The sequence below is a fragment of the Montipora foliosa genome, chromosome 4, assembly GCF_036669935.1.
Source record: "Montipora foliosa isolate CH-2021 chromosome 4, ASM3666993v2, whole genome shotgun sequence".
NCBI classification, from domain to species: domain Eukaryota; kingdom Metazoa; phylum Cnidaria; class Anthozoa; order Scleractinia; family Acroporidae; genus Montipora; species Montipora foliosa.
Window position 1 is genome coordinate 36,392,845 of NC_090872.1, and position 10,000 is coordinate 36,402,844.

The 10,000-nt window shown below is 38.4% G+C and overlaps 1 pseudogene; it reads left to right on the forward strand.

The window, feature by feature from the left end:
• Nucleotides 1–547, forward strand: part of LOC137999217 (uncharacterized) — a 2,290-nt pseudogene extending 1,743 nt beyond the window's left edge.
• Nucleotides 548–10,000: the final 9,453 nt, after the last annotated feature.

Below are 10,000 nucleotides of genomic sequence, written 5' to 3' on the forward strand. Positions count from 1 at the left end.
CAGTTCTCCTTCTTTGACCAGTTTCTTTTCTCGTTTCTTAAACTTCTTAAACTTAGCGCCTTAATCTCTTCGTGTGACTTCTTTTCTTGCCGCCGCTGACAAATGGGTTTTGTTTTGAAATTTTCCGGCCGGCTCCCGCTAATGTCTCTTAGCAGTGATACCCTTAGCTCTCGGTCTTTTCCTTTTCCCTGAGACGTTCGTGTTACAACCTTTCCTTTCCGCACGCAAACAAAAATGGGCCCTAATTAACTAATTATTTTCATTTGTTTTCTTTTTTAAAAACAGAAGGCTTGTTGAAGTCGGTGTAAAAGTGATTTATTTCATGACTTTCAAGGAGACGAAATTGAAGCTGAAATTGTTCACTCTTATCCAAGAACAACTACAGAATACCGTCACAGGTTGATCAAGACACATCAAATGATTTTTGAATGGGTACTCCACTTACTCAGAAAATAAATTTCCAGGGGAGGAAATCATTTTTAAAATGAAACTGATTATACATTATTCAAAGAAATCGTTACTTATTAAAAACAACTTATAACCATTGTTTTTGAAGGCACAGCAATTTTGGAAATCAAAACAGCTTTGTGCTCAAATTAGAAAGCTTGTATGAGTCCTTTTTATGGGGAAGTTATAGATATATAATCGGTGTGCAATAATCGACGAGAAAGCTGAAAGAAGATTACCCAAGATCAATGTATGTGTACTTTTCTTTTAATTTTGTAATTACCGAGGAGCTCCTGTTCTGACACTCGACCAAAGCACTGGTTTAAAGTATCATAGAGAGGGCTACCCCAACGTCAATTGATACATTACATCTTTGCATCTATTGCAGTATATAAATTATACTTTTGGGGGTTCTTGAATCATCAACTCCTTATTGGGTCAAACCAAACCACAATACTTTAACCCTATGAACAAGTCACTTTTGGGGTTCCTTAAAATCATTCTACGCACGAAACAGTTATAAAGAGTTGACTTATATGCACGGCATGACGTTCTGCCCCTTTTTTCATGCTGGGCATAAAATTTCTCATACTGATTTGAGGCACATGCCCTACACGACAGTCCGTCCTTTTTCATGCCGGGCATGAGATCCAAGCTCAACCCCAGTCCCCTTCTTAAAATTGATTCGTGGGATTACGAGAGGCACCTTCTGGCGAAGATCTCATCTCTCAGACATGACACCATTTTTTTCATGCTATCGGTGCAAAACGCCTGGAACGGTATTTGATTAAATGGCATCTTAAGAAACTGGCAAAGCTCTATAAGTCAACATGCCTCAGGAAAACAGTATCGAGCTTTTAAGCCCGAGCAACCTCACGTTGATGAAAAAAGGTTTCTTGTATGTTTCATTTCTTTTTTCTTTTTTCGAGAAAACAGACAAATGACATTTAACAGATACAGAAACATTATTATCGAAATTGATTAAAGATAAAGGAAGAGAAAACAAACTTAACATGAAGCTTTTAACAGTTATTAATAATTGATCACACGGTGGTGTTTTTATCATTGATAACTACCGGAGCAAGTTTGTTTTTCTCTCTAGCAGTACAAAATTTGATTCAGTAGATATTTAACAATTATTCGCCGAAGGCTCAATGATTATCGGTGAATATTCACCGAGACGAAGTCGAGGTGAATATTCACCGATAATCACTGATTTGTTTTAGTACAAATACACAGGTGATTATTTCAAAAAAGAGAAAACAAAAAAAACAACTCGAAATCATCTTCACTTACAGTGGCAAAACGACCACTGCCAGCCATTTTGTCCGTCGAGGTGATTATCGGCTGATAATCCGAGATAGCGAGCCAATAAGAGCGCGCAATTTTGTATAATCACCTGTGTATTTATACTAATCTTAATTATTGGTAGTTTAGGGCTGGAGTCAAAGGCTTATTATTTTTCTTGCAAATTTGGATATCTCAAAGACTTGCATCTACGAAAAAAGTTACCGTTATTAACTTTCCTAACGTCGATGGATGAAGCAGCACTCGACTACTTTTCAATTTCGAGCGCACGACGACAAATTGAAGAGTATAAAAGGAACAAAATTTAGTATTATAAGCCTGCCTCAGCTAATTTTGCCTTACTCTTTGCAGAAAACAGACAAATGACATTTAACAGATACAGAAACATTATTATCGAAATTGACTAAAGTTAAAGGAAGAGAAAACAAACTTAACATGAAGCTTTTAACAGTTATTAATAATTGATCACACGGTGGTGTTTTTATCAGTGATAACTACCGAAGCAAGTTTGTTTTCTTCTCTAGCAGCACAAAATTTGATTCGGTAGATATTCTTAATTATTGGTAGTTTAGGGCTGGAGTCAAAGGCTTATTATTTTTCTTGCAAATTTGAATATCTCAAAAGACTTGCATCTGTGAAAAAAGTTACCATTATTAACTTTCCTAACGTCGATGGATGAAGCAGCACTCGACTACTTTTCAATTTCGAGCGCACGACGACAAATTGAAGAGTATAAAAGGAACAAAATTTAGTATTATAAGCCTGCCTCAGCAAATTTTTCCTTACTGTTTGCATGAAAACGAAACTGGGAGCTCTCTTTATCACCATGACATTTCTCTCTTTTACAATACTTTCTTCACTTACGTCGCACATTCCGTGAGAATGTCGCATTTTCGTTGTTTCAAATATAATATATTGCGTTGTCGCATATTCCAACAAGTCAGGTGCGACGCTCAAGTTTAGAACCTAACTAGACGGTCAGTGAGCGTTCATTGGGTCACCTTTGGTTCGTCTTTGTCCTCCTCAAATTTTCGTACTCATTCCCAAACAGCCCGACAAGTTGTCAGTCCGGAAACGAAACACTGTTTATTTTTGAAATAGCTTCTTGTTTGTAAATAATTGTGGCATAACTTATATTTGGTCAAGAACGTAAAAATTCACCTTACTGACAGCTTTAATTTAGAGAGGGAGCTCCAGTAGGGTATATTTTGTTTAAAGATCCAATAAAACACCATTCGCGTTAGGTCGGCTTCGCCGCCATTGCTTGTACTGTATCCTCCGGATAAAATCCACGCATTTCTACTACCACCTGAAACCTACCAAAGATACGCGAAGAAGATTCTAGGCACAAAGACAATGCTTAGCAGGGGAGTGACAGGAAAGACCCTCTTCTGCAACTTTCCCGATCTCCGACACTGGAAAAAATGAATATATTTTAAAAAACGGAAAAATTCTGCTCGTTTTTCGACTGGGTTGCAATAGGGCAACCCAGTAATGAGCCATAGCCATAAAGGGTAATAAACGCTCCATTGACGGCAGTGTTATTGGGTCGCACGGGATCGGTTTCTTGATAAAGATAGATTAAGGACAAAACAACGCAGTAATTTTGGAAATGCCAACAATCCTTGAAATACCCAGTAAGTACAAAGCAGAGGGATAAATTTTCACAAGTAAACAGATTTGGAAATCGCCCACGGGTTAGTTCCGTTGGGTGACCACCGGACTACTGTGCGGGAGGTCACAGGATTTAACGACCCGTACCGTTGAAACATGTTTAGCCAAAAAATGGTGAATGTAGCATGGGTATGTCTGAACAGAGAAGTTAAAAAACACTTTTCAATAGCAAAGTTAAATCGTAGCTGGGTGAAAACGCTATGTTAGGTATAACAATATTAATCTTTCATTAGGTCAACAAGCAAACGCAATGAAAGGCATTGCAACAATAGGAAGAGAAATAAACAAGAAGAATGGAGCACGGAAATAAGGTTAAAGGAAAGTTCGAGCTGGGGAGCTAAGTTAACCTAATTTGTTTTCTAGCTATCTTTCCCGTTCGTCTAAACGTTTTTAGAAGTTTCGAAAATTGTTTTTATATTTGTTAGTTGCATAAGTAAGCACTTTAGCGAAATGTCCTAACACTCTGTAATGCAAAGATTTTTGTTCTAAAAATGTTGCATTATTTATAATGCAGTGACTTATTTTGGAATCCGGCATAAGTACAATAGTGGCCAAAAAATTCTTGGGACTCTTTCAATAATGCGAGCGAGCATGGCTTCAAATCACCTTACATTTTGTAATAATTATCCCTGGTAAGTGCGCCCTCCTCCCCCACCTTCTCAAGAAATGTTCAGACAAACTAGGAGGAGGGGGGAGGGGTCACACTCTCTCACGGCCCAGGGCTTCATCTTTCTCAAACTAAGAATGTCAAGAAATTTAAGACTAGTTTTGACGGGAAATGACCTATTCTCGACGAGCACGGCTTCTTGAAAGTACAAACCTAAGACAATAGGAGGTTTTCACGCGACGTCATCAACGCTATGCTGCTGGACGAAAACAATCGATCTCTCATTACCTTCTTTTGTTCGTACACCAGAAGTCGTAAATTTTTCTATCGTTATTGGTATCGCTGGAGGTTGGTTAAAAACGTCCTATGGCTTATTGATGAGAAAGGCTTATTTATGAGAACCTCCAATGCCAAATACCTTCTCAGGGTTTACAGACAAGCCTTGTTCTTTTTAGAATGTCAAAATTTAAAACCATGCACCACATCGTCTACAAAATGGGTGTGGCCTTTATTTGATCTTGTGACCAGCAGATTGCACATTTTCATTGATATAAACTGGTAATTATTTGGTGTAACAGATATCATGATTTTGGTCACTGTGACGGAATACGGGGTCCTTTTTCTTTAAAAAAAAAGTGACCCCCTGTACAGAAAGAGATCAACCCTGGTGCATCAAATGAAGATATTCATTTGTCGATGGTAACGTGGCGATACTAGAAAAACGTCGAGTGCTCAATTGCAGGAGTTGAGCCCACCGCCTTCCACGAGTCTCCTATTTTCCTCAGTGTACAGACTCCGGCAAAGAAGCACTCGGATTTTTCCGAGTATCCCCCAGTTTAAATCGATAAATAAATAAGTCTATCCAAGGATCGCCTGTCCCACATCAGTGGTTTAGTTACAAAATGACCTCCTGCTCCAAATGAGTGACTACTTAAGCAATAGAGGACGTTTTCCGTGTTTCCATAGCCTCATCTAAACACGAGGGGGAGTTGGGAGAATTCTCGACAGTTATTCAAACCCGAGACGCAGTCGAGGGTTTGTATAACTGTCGAGAATTCTCCCAACTCCTCCAAGTATTTTGATGAGGCTATGGAAACACGGGAAAAAAGTCCTATTGCTGTTATAAAATATTTGTCAAAGATAATTCGACAAACTCGGAAGAAAAATGCTGGGTTGTTTTTACTTCTTGATTGAAACACATTTTCTTGATACACGCTTAATTTTTCCTACCAGCCAACCAAAACGCGTGTGTGACAACACATAACCAATCAAAATGAAAGTGCGTGTACTATCCTAATCATTTTCTAAAGAAATTTAGGGAGAAAGGTTATTGATTGAATAGCGTTTGCCGATTTTCTAACACTTCCTACATTTACCACATACAGCTGACAATTATATTTTAAGTAGTTTTTGCTAATTGTAACATGATTTTACCCCCTGAAACATTTCATTAAAGGGAAAGTAAGGTCTAGAAAACGTTTCTCTAAATTACGAAAACTCTTCCCCGGGAATTCGAAAATAATTGCCGTTTTGTCCAGTTCCCTGGTAAAATAAGACAAGAGCACTTTGAAATTGCCTCTTTCGTGATTTGGAGAGCGCCATCTTGTATATGACGGGTTATGACGTAGCAATAGTCAACAAACCTGTTCGACTCTACCAAGTTCTTCGATCGCCGATCACTTTCTCAATGTTGTGTGACCTTTCTGCTTCGAGAAATTCAAATGTAAGATGAACTATGGTAAACGGTCTTGTGGTTCAATGTAGGCCACAAGTGCGACAGAAACTCAAGTCACTTAATACTTATAGATTTTCTAGTCAATCAAACTAGGCGGCAAAAATCAGCCAGAACAAATATAGACAGACAACAAGCTTGAACATGCTACAAAGAAATATTCGACAAGTGTACCTTTTTCATTTTCTTCCTTCAGCGACAGCCCTCGTCGATGCCTCTGCAAACGTATTTGTTTGCTTTCACAAGGGGAAGCGTTTAATTTAGAATAAGCCAACGAAACGTTCAGATTTTGCTCAATACACATAGCAAGGCTTTTTCACGTCAACAATTACCGCTGTTGGGATGTACGCTTTCGAGGGGGATGAAACTAGACACATGTCTAAACTTGAAAACCCATATAAAAATAAAAAAAAAACCGAAGATTACACAGGAAAATTAAAATTTAAAGAAAAGCTGGCCGGAGAAAATAAAACGTGGATGGATTCCTCAAACGTGAAAACCTGACTGCTATATAGTCTGTTCGGGTCTGTCATTTACCAAGGAGGACTTCAAGCGGGATCTTCAGGAATATGAATATTGCAATTGGTCTTGGTGACATTCGCTTCATACGGAAATCTCAGTCAACTAGTCCACAATGTCATTATATTGGAGCGAGAAAACTGAATCAAGCCATATATAGACGACTTTCACTGTTATGCGCTAATAAACGTAAGTTGAAATGTGGTTAATTTTGTTAGCAGCATGAAACTACTGAAACGATTTACTCTTACCATTTGATGGAAATGTATAAATCGATCGTTTGTTTTGAAATTGTAACAGGGATCTCGTAGAAAGCCACGCTAGACAGATTAAACTTGATTTCCAGGCATTTATTACACAGCAATGAGCGCGGGATAGCACTGCAAGCTCTCTTTCACTTTGTAAAACTCCTGCATATAACTCACATATAAAACCCTGTTTGACGACCGACCACGAGGTAAATCTCTTCAGAGGTGGAGCCAATATCAATACAATTTAGCCTGTGGATTAAGATTCAAGTCTTCAATGTATTGCTCTTCTCGCCTGCGTTTTTCATCTCTACATCAAGTACATTTAGTCATCCGGAGAAATCCTTGACTATTGCTACGTCATAGCCTCATTTACATACACAAAAACAAAGATGGCGGATTTCAATTTAAATTTGCCTATTTTTGAAAGTAAAGACTTGTCTCAAAGTGCCCTTGGACGTGAGGGGCCTGGAACAACAAAACTGAAACAACCCAAACCCATACAAAAATGCTAACGATGAAATGATATATTAAATGGGACATACATGAACTGCGGGTATGAAATCAAGTGAAGCTATGATCCTCGCAGTTATGAACGCAACTTTTGCAATTACGTAATTCCTCACGGGAACACTGGAACCCACAAATGACCAGCTCCTAACGTTAGTGGGTTCATAGCTCAGTTGATTAGAGCCTCGCACCGGTATCGCGAGGTCACGGGTTTAAACCCCGTTGAAGACCTGAATTTTTCAGGCTTCTTTACGCAGTTGCAAGAGTTGCGTTCATAACTGCGAGGATCATAGCTTCACTTTAAAATGCTAACCTTAGGCCTAAACATTATCTAAAGCATATTTTTTAGGCCTAAGGTTAGCATTTTTGTAAAGGTTTGGGTTGTATGAGCTATTGTACCCTTCACCCCCTACCGCCACCCCAGGCCCCTCACGTCCAAGGGCACTTTGAGATATGGAAAGAAGTCTTTGCCATTTTTGAAGCGTTATTGTTGGCTATTTAAACACTTTAGTCCAAATGAGTGGTCAAGTATGACAATACAGGTAAAGAACCTTCGATTCAGAGAAACTTTTTCTAGACCGTACTGTCCCTTTAAAGCAATTGTATACCTTACAAAGCACTAAAGTTTTCAAATTTGTGCTAAAATCGAAACTTTTTTACAGGGCTGTTGTCATGCACTGAAATGACCTTGCACCATTTCAGAAACGCTTACCTTCTGCTCAAATATTTCCCTTTTATATCTTTGAAGGGATTCTGATCAATGCCTAGTAACAACTTAATAGACCTTTTTCGCTACTACATTTTGTTTTCCCAATATAGATCATGTGATAATATTCTGGAGGCTTGGTCCTTTGTTTTGTTCATTAAAAAGAGTGCATGCAGGCATATTCATGCTTGCAGGCATTCATTTTAATAAACAAAACAAAGGACCAAGCCTCCTGAGTACTATCACATGATTTGTATTAGGAAAACAAAACGTACAAGCGAAAAAAGTCTTATTTCTCTTATCATCACCACCATCTTGAGACAGTGTCGGCCGCTGAAGTTCGCAAAGAATGTGCCTTAGCCATCATCGCTCTCACTAGGGAATTGATTTTATTGTCACCAAAATAAATATTAGAAGTTTAACGCTCCTTTAAAAAGTCTTTAAAATCCGTACAACAACATCGATTCCGAAATTCTACGCGTTAATACAAGCTATGCAATTTCTATGTTTAAATCCACCTTGATTCATTTTACTAACCTTCACTTAAGTCTGATTGCTTCGGTCATTAATTCCAAGTCATTATATACTGAAACAAACTCAAGCTTTCATTTCAACATCTTATGATTATCTTAGGTTTTCAAATATCCTACTGGAGAAATTATTTTTCGCCTTGCATGCTTCAAAGTACGTTTTCGTATATTATGCGGGGTACCTCTCTCCATCGCTTTTCCTCACGAACTTACACGATAGGTAAACTTATACGTAAATTTCCGACATCTTCATTTAAATGTACCTCTGGCATCATATCCAGATCACAGTATGAACTGTATATTCCATCTCTGGTCCTCTTTTCCAGAGAGCCCATTTTTCGTACAAACGAGAAACCCAAATGGCATTTTGGTGGTTTTTTTTGTTTTTGTTTTGTTTTTTTGTTGTTGTTTTTTTTTTGCGGACAGACTACGCCATAATCTCCCCATTCGGAAACGATCTTGCTTTTGATCCTCCCGGTTTACTGCCAATACAAAGAAGGAGGTAGGAAACTGAATCGTAGAACAAAGGCAAAAGAGAATGCTACAACTCGATTCCTTAGCTTCTACATTTGTAAATGATTAGGGTCACCTGTGATATGATTATCGATTGCATCTCCCTGTGCCTTTTCTTCAAACGTGTCAATGGATTGTGAAGACTATGGTCGAGCCCATCGTCTTAGTCAACTTCTTCTGTTGTGACAGCAAATCATCCAGACCCATCGGTTTTCATCTTCCGCCGTGAACGCTTTTCAAAATCACAGGACACCTTTGCTTTTAAACAACATCCGCAAAACTGCAAGGAAACTCAGCCGACGACTTGAGAGGTGAGTAAAAGCATTTTATTCATATTCAGTCGGTGCAGTCACGAAAAACTGCAAAATCCTGACAAGACGTCAAAAATTCGCAAAAGGTGCAGAGAGCAAGAGAGACTAACTTTTTAAATATAAACCAACGATAGACCAATTAAATCGGCTTACTCAATGTTGTACCCAATTTAAACCCTTTGGGAATAAAACGTTTTGTTCCAGGTATTTCTATATCATTTAAATTTGAATACTACCGATGATTACAATGCAAACGCAATAGAGTGATTTCACTCACGTAATCAGTAACCTTGTTTTTCCACCGAAACAAAAGAACACGTTTGCATGATAATAGAGCTCAATTTCCGTACACCAACATGGCCGCCTCGACGTCACGTGAAACACTCGATACACAAAGAATCTTAACCCCGGAAGATTTCAATTGGGTACAAAATCCTGTTTGCCGATTTGGTCTATTTCCATTCTTGCAGACACTTTTCGGGAGAAAATTCTGCCTTCTTCAGTCGTGTGCAAGTGTTACATGAGATGCAAATATGAATATAAGTGTATTTGATAATTGTTAATGAGTAAAAATACAACATGAAGAAAGATGTATCAAGCGTGCAGAGTTACAGGGATAGACCTCGAGATAGGTCGAATTTAAGTTAACATGTTAAAGTTGTTGGTTGAGGGAAAGGTTTTCCCACAGGATGTGTGAGGCTTCCTTCAGTATCGTGAGCTGAAAAGATATGCCGTCTTGATATGTTGAAAACTCTGTTTCGAGCGGTCAAAAAACTGCATTTTAATGCACTTGTTACAACTTAAATATATGCGGGTTACATAAGTGTGTGAATATGTGCTGAGCGCGAAATTGTTGTGCAACAGATCAATTCCATACAAGCAGTAGCTGGTGAAT